This window comes from Sturnira hondurensis, unplaced genomic scaffold (assembly GCF_014824575.4).
Source record: "Sturnira hondurensis isolate 20B ecotype Veracruz unplaced genomic scaffold, ASM1482457v3 Scaffold0000880, whole genome shotgun sequence".
Taxonomy (NCBI): domain Eukaryota; kingdom Metazoa; phylum Chordata; class Mammalia; order Chiroptera; family Phyllostomidae; genus Sturnira; species Sturnira hondurensis.
In genome coordinates, this window is record NW_028073511.1 from 14,398,709 (window position 1) to 14,413,286 (window position 14,578).

The window sequence follows — 14,578 nt, forward strand, 5'->3', positions numbered from 1 at the left end:
TTGATCTTCCCTTTCAACATTTGTGCCTAACATCTCATTAGCTTGCAATAGAAGGAGCCTCCTGATATCATGAGACACAGGAGGTAGAGAAAAAGGTACAAGAGAAAGTCTTGATACTATTTCACAGGCAATGTTTTGTGAAGTTTTTTTTTTTCATAGAGTGTAGAATTTCAAAGTTTAAAAGCACCCCAGAGGTAAGAATTGATCAAATTCATTTCTTTGCTCAATGAATGCATTTCTTCCATTCTATGCAGGATTACAGTTACGCACTGTAGTGCTGACCAGTTTTCAGAGAATGTATTGGGGTTTACAGGAACCTCAATTTCTAATGCTAACACATTTTTATAATGGCTTCAAAAGTGACCTAATGCCATAAACGTTACACATTAAGCTTGAGTAAGTTGCCATATGCTTTCTGTAAAAGAACTGCATTGAATCAGTGTGACAAACCCACTGTGAAAGAAAATCCACTCAAGGGTTTAAAAAATACCATTATTTATTTAAGACTCTCCTTTACCAAAATGTAGAGGAAAAAAATAAGTGGACCTCATGCTTGTGGAATACAAGGCAGCTGTTGCTACCTCCTTTGTACCAGATCTCTGCCTTCTTGGGGTTTCATAAGAAAAAAGAAAGACCAAGAAGATGATGGCAGACATGCCGTGTAAAAGATATTCTAACAGAAGCTATATTCAATGATTTCATTCATCTTCAAACTCCTTATTCCCTCCCACTGCCTTCTTTTTTCTCTATATCATTTTTAGAAACGAATTTTTTAAATGATCCATTCTATTTACACCGTTGGGGTTCTAACTCCTATGTAAGGTTCTTCCATTTTGAGAAATATTCCTAATGTATAGTTCTACACCAAAAGGAAAAACTTTTTAAAACACCCTTAAATCTGTCTTATTTAAATGTTCTGTGAATTTTAGCATTGGTAAACATATGTACTCTTGTTGCTTGATTTTTTTATTTTTAAATTAATGAGAAGCCTTTTTCAAACAACCAGTTTTCAGTTGTGTTTTTTAGAAAAGATGTAGTCATGATTCCCACTTCTCTTATCATTTATGCATATATTGGAAATCTTGAATGAGTTTAGATGCATTTGAAACAGAGCCTCTCAGACTACGATTCTCCTAGGATGGCTTCAGAATGGCTCTAAAGAGACTATAGAGACAAAGTAGAATTGACTACTCTTAACCCAATGGCAATATCATGAAGATTGTCAGAACTTTGAGACATAAGACTCAGATCGTAGGGAGTTATATTTCAAGAATGGATCTGCATCAAACTATTTTTGCCTCTCATTGCCAGTGAAGTATTGACCACACACCTGGAATCAAGTTACCATATTTTTAGGACTATGAGATGCACCGAACCATAAGGTGCACCAAGGTTTTAGAGGAGAAAAAATAGGGGAAAAATTTTTGAAGCAAAAGATGTGGTAAAATATTTAATAATAGAAATAACACAGGCCCCTGCCCCCCACCCCCTCCCCATAGTGAGCCAGGCAAGCTACATTCGAACTATAAATGCACCCTCATTTCCTCCCAAATTTGGGTGGAAGATGCATCTTATAGTCTGAAAAATACGGTAGATTCTGCAAAAAGAAATGGCCACCATATCCTGGAAGTCTTCCAGGTATACATACACATTCTCAGGCAGGAGAATTAAGTCATATGGCTTGAAAATAGAATACTAAAGTAGAAGAAAATTAGCTATAGTCAGAGTTTCATCACTCACTGTGTAAACTTATAAAAATACCTTAGTTTCCATGATCTTTAGCTTTTAGTTGCTGATGTTGGTGCTATATAATACTGCATATCGGTATACATGCATAAAATATTTCCAAGAACCAGAAGCCCAGTTACAAAGTTATAACAGTGGTCCATGTGCTTCAACACACCTCCTTTCCAGAACTCTTAAGGTTTAAATAAAAAGTACCATGAAAGATTTCTGAGAAAGTACTTGATTTAATAAATCACCAGAATTTTGAGGAATTGAAAATAAGAAATATAAATACTTGCTTGTTTACTACTTGAAAATAACCCCACTATGCTTTGGAGAACCACCAATAAATGATGGATTTTACTGAATTATATTAGTGAGTTGAATGGGAATGACTGAGTCACAAATGACTAAATTACTTCCCACCTTTACGTGTGTTATTACTCTTGAAAGTAATACGTAAGCAACAAGATTAAATGAAATAACTGCTGTGGCTTAAGTGTAAGTGAACTGTAGATGCAACATAAATTAGGATGCAGTTCATTTAGACTCAGAGAACTGGCAAAGGCTTTGTGAAAGGGGCCTCTATGGAGGCTCAGCCTAGAAAGAAGAATCGGATTTTCAGAGAGAGAAGATGAGGATTTTAGTTAAAAGGAACTGTGAGGATGTTATGAAAGATGGTGAAATGACATGGCCTTCAGAGCTGGATTCATGGGATATGTAGAATGTAAGAAATTTGAAGAGAAGTTACGTAGACCCTGATAGACATTAAATGTCATTGTAAGGAATTTGCACTTGATTCTATGAATTATTTTTAAATAGCCTGAAAGATAGAACAGAAGTCTGTGAAATTGGAGGCCAGAAACTTTCTCCTGAGTCCCAGAACCCGAAAACCAGCAGCAGGTATGGGTTTCCACAGAGCTGGGTCATAAAGGCTAACACACACCAAAGCCAGACTCAAACTCCCATCTGCCTAGACATTGATAACACCAGCCATCCAGTCACCTCATCCAGGAATATGGGAGTTATCCAAAGTACATTTTCCTCATATACCGTATATCAAATTGATGTCATTTTATTTTTGCTACCTAGTTCCTAAATATCTTTGAAATCTGGCTTCTTCTGTATTCCCAAGCACATTATTTTTTATTCCCATTCCTAGCAGATCTATTTTCCACCCTCCTCTGCCCTTCTTTCCATTTTCAGAGGCTGTTGCAATAGACTGCATCACCTGGCGTTTCTTGCTGCCCTTGTTCCTGGCCCAGGAGGTTCCCAATGGGAGGCACCAGCAAGAAAGTGAATAGTGGAAGAAGTTCATTTTCTGTGTACTTGTTTTGGCTCTCGCTTAAGTGCCAGTGTTCTGTTTCCCTTACTGATTCTGTTAACCATGCTCAATTTCTGTAAACAGCTTTTTCATAAATTTCTCAGCATTGACGACTCTTAAGGAAATTCGTTTTCCTGCCAGAACACTGAGGGATATTATCTCCCTTGCCAATTAGGTTTCTGCGCTTTTGTAGCAGATTTCTAGCTAGTCTTTCGGTGTCCAGACTGTCTTCTTCACGCTGCTTTGGAGAAGTAGCTCTTCCAAGCATGATGGTATGACAGATTTTATAATAGGAGTAGATATATTCTATAGTGACAAATATACAGCATATAATATCATATAAATGCGACATCTCAGTTAAAAATATACCTGCCCTGGCCAGATATCTCAGTTGTTTAGAGCATCGTCCTAATACAACAAGCATGCAGGTTCAATTTTTTAGTAAAGGGCACATACAAGAAATCGACCAGTGAATGCGTGAATACGTGGAACAACAGATCTCTCTCTTCTCTCTCTCTCAGATGAAAGGAAAATGCCATTGTCCTTGATTAGTGCCATTTTTCTTTTCTTTGTTGGTTTTTTTTTTTTGTAACTTTTCCTCTGGGTGTGGAGGTAAAAAGACAGATAAACACTGTGTGTGTTTATAATAGAAAAGTATTTGGTAAATATTTTTATGTCATAAGAATGCTGCTGACCACTTGTTTTTTTATTCAGATGCTAGAATTGAAAGAACTGCTTCTAAATTTCACTTATGAAGTTTGAGTGTAATGTAAAAACGGGGAAACATCAAGCCTAAAAAAAAAAACAGCAAGATGATCTTTTAATTGCATACTTAGCATATCTGAAAAGAGGGTTTGGAAGTCTTTTCTAGATGCCTATAGTTATAATTTATTTTAAAACTAAATATATTATTGAAAATGTTAATTTAACAAAAAGAAAGAAGATTAAAAAAGAAGTGTTACATCTTATCAGATATTTAAATTACAAGAGTATTGCATAACCCTTTTCTATGCTCCTCTCTGAGGACAAATTATTTTGGATCCTTATCATTTAGCAGACTTACATTTACGTTGGATTAGCCCAGTAGTAAAAGCTTGGATTAACTTTCCTATTGAAGGACTCTACATTTTTATGATTTGGATAATTTTTTTTCTTCTGTGATTATCTGAACATTTTAAAGCCTGTCGGGTGTAATTTTGCCATTTGATCTATTCATTCTAACTAGGAAGACTCAAACCTAAATTATGGACAAATTTAAATTGTTTTAAAGAAATATTTACCTTGTCCAAATTGAAACTCCAACTTGAATTTTGTTAGAATGAAAGTACCTTTTTCATATTATTTTTGCCCTCACACATAAAAGATGACATTATTCAGCCTTTGGAAATACTTCAAGTTTAAATGAATTTTGTAATGCCATTTTATAAATTTGGTATAGTTACCAAATTGAATGTATTACTTACTTTAAGACAATTTTAACCATTAACTTCCCTTTTCCCTACATTTTCAGCTTAACTTGCTACATGAGGATATATTTACATAGAACATATTTTACTTTTCAAGTAACATTTATGGAGAATATCAATCAGCTGATATATAAAGACATGGAATGTCTTTAATTTTACACATAAAAAATTTGGTTTAACTTAGTAAAAATAGTTTGTTTAAATGTGGTTATTTCAGCTTTAATAAAAGCAATCTTAAAACCTCTATATTCAGATGTAAAATACGTAATCATCAGAAACAGTCTTTCTACTCAGAATAGTGAGAACTTCCTTCTTATGAATTTGCTCTAGGAAAGTGCCGTATTTTGCTGTGAATAATGTGCCGCCTATTTTTGTGTGCATCATACATGGGATTATTACGCCCACAGTATGTTATCTTTATACCCATGTATAATGAGCATCCTTATTTTTCAGTAAAAAATTTGGGCAAAACATACACATTATACATAGCAAAATATGGTACATAAATTATATTTTATAATTTTTCCAGCAGAGGAAATGAAGAATTTAATGAGACTTTAATCATAGCATTGAAGACCTGAAAATAAAATAGCTACTACTAATATATTAAATCTGTGTCTTAATACTGTGGCGTAACTGGAAAACATTTGTCATTTTGTGCCTAGAATATTGTTTATCTGTATAAAATTGCCGCTGCCCGCAGCAGCAGGGGTGGTCACGAGGTGAGGCGAGGGACTTAAAAGAATGGAGAGGACCATAAGCTCTGCTGGCAAATGGCAACTTTATTCAAGGAACTACTGGCTTATATGCAAACTGCTGTGGCCTAAAGCAAGACTGCAAGGAACTGGAGACAATGTTGCTTTTCAAAGGTTCGTACGCTCCCGAAAGTTATCAAGAGGGCAAGATGTTCTCATATCCTGAGAACATTAGCCCGAAGATAACAGTGTCCTCATGACTATCATTTCCTTGGAACATGACGCATATGCCAAGATCTTGTTCTTTCCTTCAAGGCTGAGAAGGAGAAGGTCCGGAAGATGTCAAGATACCCGCCGGCTCCAGGGACCAGAAACCAAGTCCCTCCACCATTTTCACAGCGGGGGACTCTGTCCTTGGTCCCCTGTGGCCTGGCGGGCTCCCACATCTCCCCCTTTTTTATTTTATATAATGCACTGGCTCCACATTCTTTGTCATGTTCAGCATATGTTTTTTAAGGTCTACATATAAGCCACCAATTTGTTTGATAAAAAGCCGAATGATGCAAGGTATACATAATAAAAGCAGGATAATGAAGACACCAAAACCTATCCAATTATAAAGAAAATGTCCAAAAGAGGGAAACTGCTTGGATAAAGCGGACAAGAAATTCTGAGCATCTCGAGCAATATCTATGTTTAAGGGGGGGGGGGGGCGTTGGAGTCTTCTCCGAGCTCGCTCGGGGTGGTTGAGGCGAGGTTGTATTGTCAGTCGTGCTAGCCGTCTCCGCAGCCGGTTCATCTTGCTTCTGGGCATGTCGGACACAGCGTTCAGGGAGCCAACGAGGGGCTTCTGCGTCTGTTGGAAAAACACAAACATGCCCCCTGCCCCAAACTAAAACTGGGTCAGGTCCATGACGAGACCCATCTATGGGGTCTCTCCAATAAACCAACGGGTAATGTCGCATACGCGGCCCCCAATGCCGATCAGCTGCGGAGCGTCCCTCTGCATCCAAAGTTAAAAAATTAAGAACAAATAAGGAATGTGACACTAACAGTTTAGGAGTATAAGGAATGTGACACTAACAGTTTAGGAGAATGAGGATCATACCATCTCCCCCCTTTTAATTTAGAGAGCTGATGTTTGAGGGAAAGGTGAGTACGTTCAATGATACCTTGTCCTTGAGGGTTCTGAGGTATACCTGTTTTATGTAGAATCTGGAATGAAGCACAGAAAGAGGCGAAACTTTTGCTGAACAGGGACTTGAACCCTGGACCCTCAGATTCTGATGCTCTACCGACTGAGCTATCCGGGCTCGTAATCTCGCTACTGTTGACCCTGATTTTGGTGTAGGACAATAGGAAAAATTTGAGGGTTAGAGGAAAATCCTTCTATGGATTCGCCCTCATGAAATGCCCGCCGCATCGCCATCTGTAATGGGGATGCGCTCACATTGCTAGGAGGAGGATTCGGGCGAAATCCCACTCGAGCTATTAATGGAGTGGTAGGATTTTTTGGAAATAGAGGATCTTCAAAAGGAGGGTCTATGGGGACTACATCCTGAACTGGTTCCTCCTTAGTTTCATAAGTCTGCTTTTTTAAAGCCTGAAGAAGATGAAGGAGGTCTTTAAAATTAAAATCCAGTTCTGTCTCCTTTGGATTCTCATTTATTTTCTTTACATGAAGAAAAGCCCCATGGGAGGGGTCATAGGCGGCTGCTTGATCTGCTAAATCTCCCCAATCTACTTCATCGGGGTCTGGCGTCCCTGACTTGACGGCCTCTGCCTTAAGGTCAGGTTGAAGCGCCCCCATGGGATGCATGGAGGCGTTGACCTTTCTTAGGTCTTGTAATAATCTCCATTTTCCTGATTTCTTTTTGATGACAAAAATGGGGGAATTCCAGCACGATGTGGAAGGCTCAACATGACCAGCAGCAAGCTGCTCCTGCACCAGCTGCTGGGCTGCTTTAAGTTTTTCTTGAGGTAGCGGCCACTGATCCACCCATATGGGGTTGTTATCTTTCCAAGAGATTGGATCAGCACATGGGGCAGGAGAGATAGTGGCCGCTACGAAAAAGACTGAGAAGGTTAGGGTTAGGGTTATAAAACGATGTATTTGACCCTTGGAGGTGGCAATGCCTTGCCCCCTTAATAAGGAGCAAAGGACTTGTTCAAAAAGTCCCCGATCTGATGAGTGGGAAATTCCCATGATTATAAACTCTCCAACACCGCTTCCTGCTACTTTTACTTTTAACTTACCGGGCCCCCGTAGCAGCGGTCCTCTCGGGCTCCTCAATCCTCGCGATTAGGACTCTTCAGGTCCCCCCAGACCCCCTTTTTCCGGGTCCCTGTTCGGGCGCCACTCTGCCACTACCCGCAGCAGCAAGGGTGGTCGCGAGGTGAGGCGAGGGACTTAAAAGAATGGAGAGGACCATAAGCTCTGCTGGCAAATGGCAACTTTATTCAAGGAACTACTGGCTTATATGCAAACTGCTGTGGCCTAAAGCAAGACCGCAAGGAACTGGAGACAATGTTGCTTTTCAAAGGTTCGTACGCTCCCGAAAGTTACCAAGAGGGCAAGATGTTCTCATATCCTGAGAACATTAGCCCGAAGATAACAGTGTCCTCATGACTATCATTTCCTTGGAACATGACGCATATGCCAAGATCTTGTTCTTTCCTTCAAGGCTGAGAAGGAGAAGGTCCGGAAGATGTCAAGATACCCGCCGGCTCCAGGGACCAGAAACCAAGTCCCTCCACCATTTTCACAGCGGGGGACTCTGTCCTTGGTCCCCTGTGGCCTGGCGGGCTCCCACATAAAATGACTATCATTAGGTGTTTAAAAACTTACAGAACTGGAAGTGTGTGAGGGGAGGGATTATTCAGGAAATAGTCTAAGTAATGTGGCTGAAATGTATCCATTTAGCTTGATGTTTCACTGAGAATTATTTCCTGTATCTCTTAGCTTTTAGAATAATTACAGGAAACCACCAAAGGTATGCTGTCTTTCAGCTTTCAGGCCTCAAAGTGAAAAACAATACACAATTTACAGAAGCTATTCATATGAAAATTTTCCAAAAGAGCAACAAAGGAGTGGTAGAGTTAAGTCAACAGGAGATTAAATATGTATGACTTGACTACAGGGTAAAGACATAGGAACAAGTCATAATAAATGCAAAATGGTATCACAGTACTTCAGGATTTAATGTAACTCCTTTGTATTTAGGCTTCTTAATTAAATAGAAATCACTATTGAATAAACAGGATTAGTGGTATTTTTGCAATGAAGTATGTTTGATTTTTCATGTCAGGTTAATTGTTTATAGTTGACATTAAAATGAAAGAATTACTGTCCAAGTAAAGAATGCAGAATCTTAAAGCAGAAATAGAAAGTTTTCTTCAGTTTTGTTGTATTTGTTGTTTTAATTGTTGGGAAGTATTTGTTTTGGTTAAGGCCAACATTATAAATTAACAGCTTGAGAAATGTAAAAACACTTCATCTTTCCTTTAAATTAGGAACTATAAAGTTTTGTTCAAATATAATGAAATGTTTGTTCTTCAAGGCATGTTATCACCAACATTTTAATGAATAATAGCAATTATTTAATAACCTCTTGCCATGTACTTATAATGCTTATCAATGCTTTACAGTGCACCACTCACTGAGAGCTTGATATATATCATCTCAATTTTCCCAATAATTCTATGGGTTAGGAGTTATATACTTGATTTTATAGATGAGAAATGTAACTCAAGGAGGTCAATTTCCCTGTCTTACTTTACCCAGCTAGAAAATGGCAGATCCCAGATTCAAATAGGTATGTAGGGACATATATTTGTAAAAGACCAAAAGATTTAGAAAGAATGACTACAAAAATAAAAAGGAAAATTAATAAGAATGATACATGACTTGCAAAGAGAAGAAAAAGTCATAAGACATGGAATGAAAGTCTAGAAAATTTCTTGAATATTTATTTTGTTATAGAAGTTTTCAAACACGTAAAGGAAGAGGGAATAATACAATGAATCCTCATGTACCCACCATGCTGTTTCAATTATTATCAACTTGTGGTCAATTTTATTTCCTCCAAGTCACCAGTTAAATTAAAGGAAAGCATATGCATCAGATCATTTCTTCTGTAATGGTTTCAATATGATTCTTTGAAAATTAAGGGTTTTTAAAAACACATGATTGAACCTAGGAAAATAATAGCTAAATATCCAGTCAGTATTGAAATTTTATTAGTGTTATGTAAGTCTTTTTTCACAGTTGTCGAACATTGCTGAACAATACCTCAAAAACTTGCTAAAATGTCAACTTCAGAGTTATATTTTTTAACCTCAAATGGACTCTTAACTGTATTACCGCAAAACTCTTTTAATTCCCCATTAACTTCATATTGTGTTGCTCAGAGCAGCTAATCTGAATCTTTTCCATGTTCATCCAACCCTACGGTCTGAGCCCTCACTGCCCATATACCCATAGAAAAACGTGACCTCCAACAATGAAAAGTATGTTAAGGGCATCCAGTGACAGCCTGCTAATTTGTTTCCCTTTCATCCTCTCCCCATATCCTACCCACACCAAAGTGTTTCTTTCAATTATCATCCATTATTTTCTTCCCTGTTGGCTTAGCACATTTGTGTAACAGAGGTAATTGTAAGGCAAACTCTTCCTGGTGTGCTCATTCAGTTCCTTTCTGACCACTGAGATATGCCATCAACTAAATCACCTCTTTCCCATTGTATTTTGTTGTTGTCCACCAAACTTCTGTGTGCTTAAAAATGCTTGAGTCCTACAGTCGTGCAAAAAAAACAAAAGCAAAAAAACCCTCCATGGACGGATGGATAAATGGATGTTCTTTTTTAACAAAGAACACAACTTTTTAGTACATTGTTTAGGGCTTCCTTATATATAAATATGAAATACTACCTTTGAATATTAAGTTTATTTAAGGCTTTCCTTAAATATGACAGAGATAAAACATAATTTCTTTTTATGGTTGTCTTACTCTGCTTGGGCTACTATAACAAAAATACAATAGACTCACCCTAGCTGGTGTTGCTCATTTGATTGGAGCATCATCCCATAGACTGAAAGGTCACGGGTTCAATCCCCGGTTAGGGCACATACCTAAGTTGAGGTTTTGGTCGGGGGTGTGTGCAGGAGGCTACTGATTGATATTTCTCTCATATCTCTCACTTATTTCGCTCTCTCATAAGAAAAAAAATACCATAGACTGGGTGGTTTAAACAGCAAACATTTGTTTCTCACAGGTCTGGAGCCCAAGATCAAGACACTAGCAGGTTCAGTGTGTGGTGGGGACCCCGTTGCTGACTAGTAGACAGCTGTCTTCTCACTCCGGTGAAGTAGTGGAAGGGGTGAGAGCTCTCTGTGGCCTCTGTTAGAAGGGCACTAATCCTCTTCATGGGGCCTCCACCCTTATGACCTAATCACTCCCAAAGTCCCTACCCCCCTACTTCCCAAATATCATCACACTGAGTATTAAGATGTCAACATTTGCATCTTGAGAGGATACACACATTTAGTCTATAAAGTGCTGTATAATTACTTTCAATCATATAATACAGTGTAAAAAATCTGGGAAATAATTTCTGCAGTTTCCCTTCTGAGTTGTCAAATATATTAATTCTACACATATATATTGTAGCCATAGCAGAGCCGCAACATTTCCTTTGACATCTCCTCCTGACTTTTATTACAGCACTCAATTTTTTTTCACTTTCACCAAGTCATGTTTGATGTGATTTTTACAAGCTAAATGCAATGAACATTTTAATCCAATTATTGGATAATTGGGATTAAAACATAGAATTTTAGAACTTGATACATGCAAGATCTCCTCTAGTTTATCTAACATGTAATAGAGGCCGCTGGGACTCAGATCATTTCAGTGACTTCCCCAAGATTACTTAATTTATGACAGACTAAACCAGCTGATGTGTAGGTATAGCAATTCGTCTGTGCTAAGAGCTACTTCACTGTCTGCAGAAATTAAGGCATTTGTAATGTAAATCTGTAACTTACTAAATAATACTGTAGTGGAGATATACATATATATAGTGTTTATATTTATGAATATTTATGTATTTACAAACACTGCATATGCAGTATAACATTTCACACAAAAAGGATACTTTTGCATAGGCTGCAGAAGGGGACGGGCCAAAGGCACGCACTTGTGATCCCAACCTCTCACTTTTTTTCTGGAATCCGTTTAGCATGTTGCTTTTGAAAGGCTTTGCAGACTCAGAAATAGGTATTTCCTAAGTGATCATTTTCCTGATTCACTCAGTTCTTAACGTTTTTTAGTTTTGTTGAATTTTATTATAAATACAGTTATTATAGAGCACCATTGTTTTTTCTAAATTTGAAATCCTCATTGGCTTTTCTTCTGTTGGAAAAAGTAAGTCCTCCTGTATCTGTGTAGGCAATTACCAAGGGAGTCCAAATCCTTTCAAATAGTGCTTAAAAATTGAAGCAGGAAAGGTATGATATTTAATTTTTCAATTTTGAGGGTGATAATGACCATTCTGTGACTACAGAACATTAACCCAAGGAACTTACATTTTACTCAGTATGTAGGTCATGTAGAAGCACATTACTAATAGTGTTCAATCATAATAAGTTACAAAGGAATAAACAATACAAAATTCAAAATTAAAATATCATAGGTAGCGAGGCATATTTTGTAAGGCAATACGTGTATTCAATGTCAATGTTATGATGAACATTTCTATCAAAACTGCCATAGATTTCTCAATTCTTTACTTTTCATCTTTCTATCACTGGTTTCTACCTTGTTTTGTTTTCAGTGTTTCAGTGAATTCATACATATGAACATTACAATAAAAATAATAAATGGAGGCTTCATAATCTTTATCAGTCAATATGACTCAATAAAATTTAGATATTTTAATATGAAATGTTGCTATGAGACACATTTTTACAAGGTACTATTTTTGACCAGATATTTTCTTTTTTAAGGTTTATATTGCTCTTCAATCAAATCTCAGCATGTATCACAGTTTAAACATCCTCCATAATCTGTATAAATTCTAAATTTGTTCCATATTCATAAGCATAAGTTTATGTTTAGTTTAGTTCAATGCATGTGTTAAAATATCACTATCATTTTCAATGCTAGTTTCCCAGCTTGGATGGCTAAAAATAAACTTTATTCATTATTTAAGGCTTTTCCATTAAACCCTGTCAGTCTGTTTCATTCTGCCACGTCCCCGCCCATAGTACCCATGTATGTATAGAACAGTTGTTTTCTGAATTATTATAGTATATTACTTAACAAGCAATTATGTATTCTTCTGAATGTTCTTAAATTGTATCATGAATACAATTTTTACTTATCATAGTTTTATTGTCAGCATTTATAGTATTTTAATTCAGTGTGACCTCCACTGTGTCGGTCACTTCAGGAGAACTCACTACAGTGGGAAAGATAGGTAAAAACTAACGTGCTGAGTCAGAGTCTCTGAACCTCCTGAAAGAGGTGAAGTTTCACTCAAATCCTAAAAATAATTTATAGTGTCTTTCTAAAATTTCTAATTCTCATGTTGCTGATGAAGGTGTTTTTTATTTATTTTTTCAATTTATAAAGCAAGAATAAAACAGGAATTAGAAGCAAGAGAAGAATTTAAACGGTATACAATGTCATGGTAGTTTGTTAAATACCATTTAACATAACTGGTTTCTGTATTGACTTATAAAATCAATTGATGTAATTTTTGAAAAGCCTTAAACTAATCAGGTATATAAATTCTTTGATTACATATAGCCACTATGGTAATTTCTAAAGCACAGTAGAATTTAGATAACTGAGGATATAACACCTTCAGATAGGTTTGGCGTACATCATTGATAATTATTTACTCCTTCCAGAAATGTGACCCGCCATTAATTTTAAAAAGCGCTATGTTTTATTTTACCTCTCTTGGCACAACTGAATTTTCTGTAGACTTTATATAATTTCTCAACATATCAAGTGATGGTGCAGGTCACCAGATGTCCTGATAAGCTACCAGACTCCGTTGACATCAGATAAGTTTATCAAAGATGTGTCATCTAGTCTCCTGGATTCTGACCCAGTGTTTTGCTTGTCATGAAAGAGAGATTCTCATTTGTTCTCCCTTTGGTGTGCCAGCATCGTCCATGGGACCAGTGGCTTCAATTACTTTTTGCACACAAAAACCTTTATTTATTCTAGTAATGTGTTTTTCTTCTTTCTGAAGTTTCCAATAATTTGTTACATGAAGCATTCTGACACATTAAAAATAAAGTTTTTAGATATGCTGATAATGTCTTAAAGAATACTGTTTTATAATAATGTTTCCTTTTTTAAAAATTCCTTTCAAGTTAAAAAAAAGTCATTGGTGCCAGACTGCTCCAGACATATATTTCTAAGACTTATTTTGCACAGTAAGTTTGTAATATGCACATTTTCTTCATCTCAGTGCCCATATGTCATCACACCACTCATTAATGCTGAGTAAACTTAATTAGTCATTGTGAATGTGATTGTTTTTCCCATATTTGCTATTATAAAAGATATTCACAAGGCATGAGTGAAATTTTACCACTAGCTTCTCCCATCTTCTGGCCCCTTGCACCATTTATAAATGAGAAGAGGACCATGAGAGGCCACTAGATGTGATTGAAATTGTCCTTCCTAGAGAATCTAATTCAAATATGTTTCACAGGCAGTTGGAAGAATGTCATCAACTTGTATAATTTATGCATGGGTCAGTGTTTTGTTTTACACCTTATTAGAGTAAATAAAATGATTTAATATATTATCCATGATTTTGCTCATCTTCTAACATACAGCAGGCTCCAGCACAAATAATGGCCCTTTTTATTTCAAAATCATAAGCATGTAATTCTGTAACCTAACAGTATCACATGCAAGCACACCACATGACATTTAAAGTGAAATGTTCACGTGAAAACTATAAATTAGTACACCCATGTCATCACCCTACCAACCACACTCAAGCAGGCGTTACTCCGGCCGGACGTCCGTTATGACAGTGGAGATACTTCATGACACCCTGGCAGTTGTCACCAGGTGGCTACTTCCAGGTCATTCCATTTCCTCTCATTTCTTGATGATTTTTGTTCTCTATTACACTTTTCAATACCATTTCTGTCGCATTTCCTGGCAATTTCGATAGACATGTAAGAGCTCTTTCTAAAGGCCAGTTCATTGGCCTTCTCTCCTCCGGTGAGTTTGCCCTACATTTCTCACCTGTTGACTCCGAATCGTATTCTTTTATAGTGTCAGGGCCTATAACTGCACGTCTTATGTAACCTATTTCATGTATCCCCACCTGAC

At 37.0% G+C, this 14,578-nt stretch overlaps 1 protein-coding gene and 1 long non-coding RNA gene across 2 annotated transcripts in view; both read left to right on the forward strand.

The window, feature by feature from the left end:
• Positions 1-14,578, forward strand: part of SACK1B (scaffolding CK1 anchoring protein B) — an 87,281-nt gene that overhangs the window by 54,279 nt on the left and 18,424 nt on the right. The gene's annotated exons all lie outside the window — the stretch shown is intronic.
• LOC118993048 (uncharacterized) lies at positions 2,167-14,163 on the forward strand. Its single transcript, XR_005067764.1, has 3 exons — positions 2,167-2,177; positions 4,134-4,135; positions 14,071-14,163. It is a non-coding gene; the product is annotated as an uncharacterized LOC118993048 (long non-coding RNA).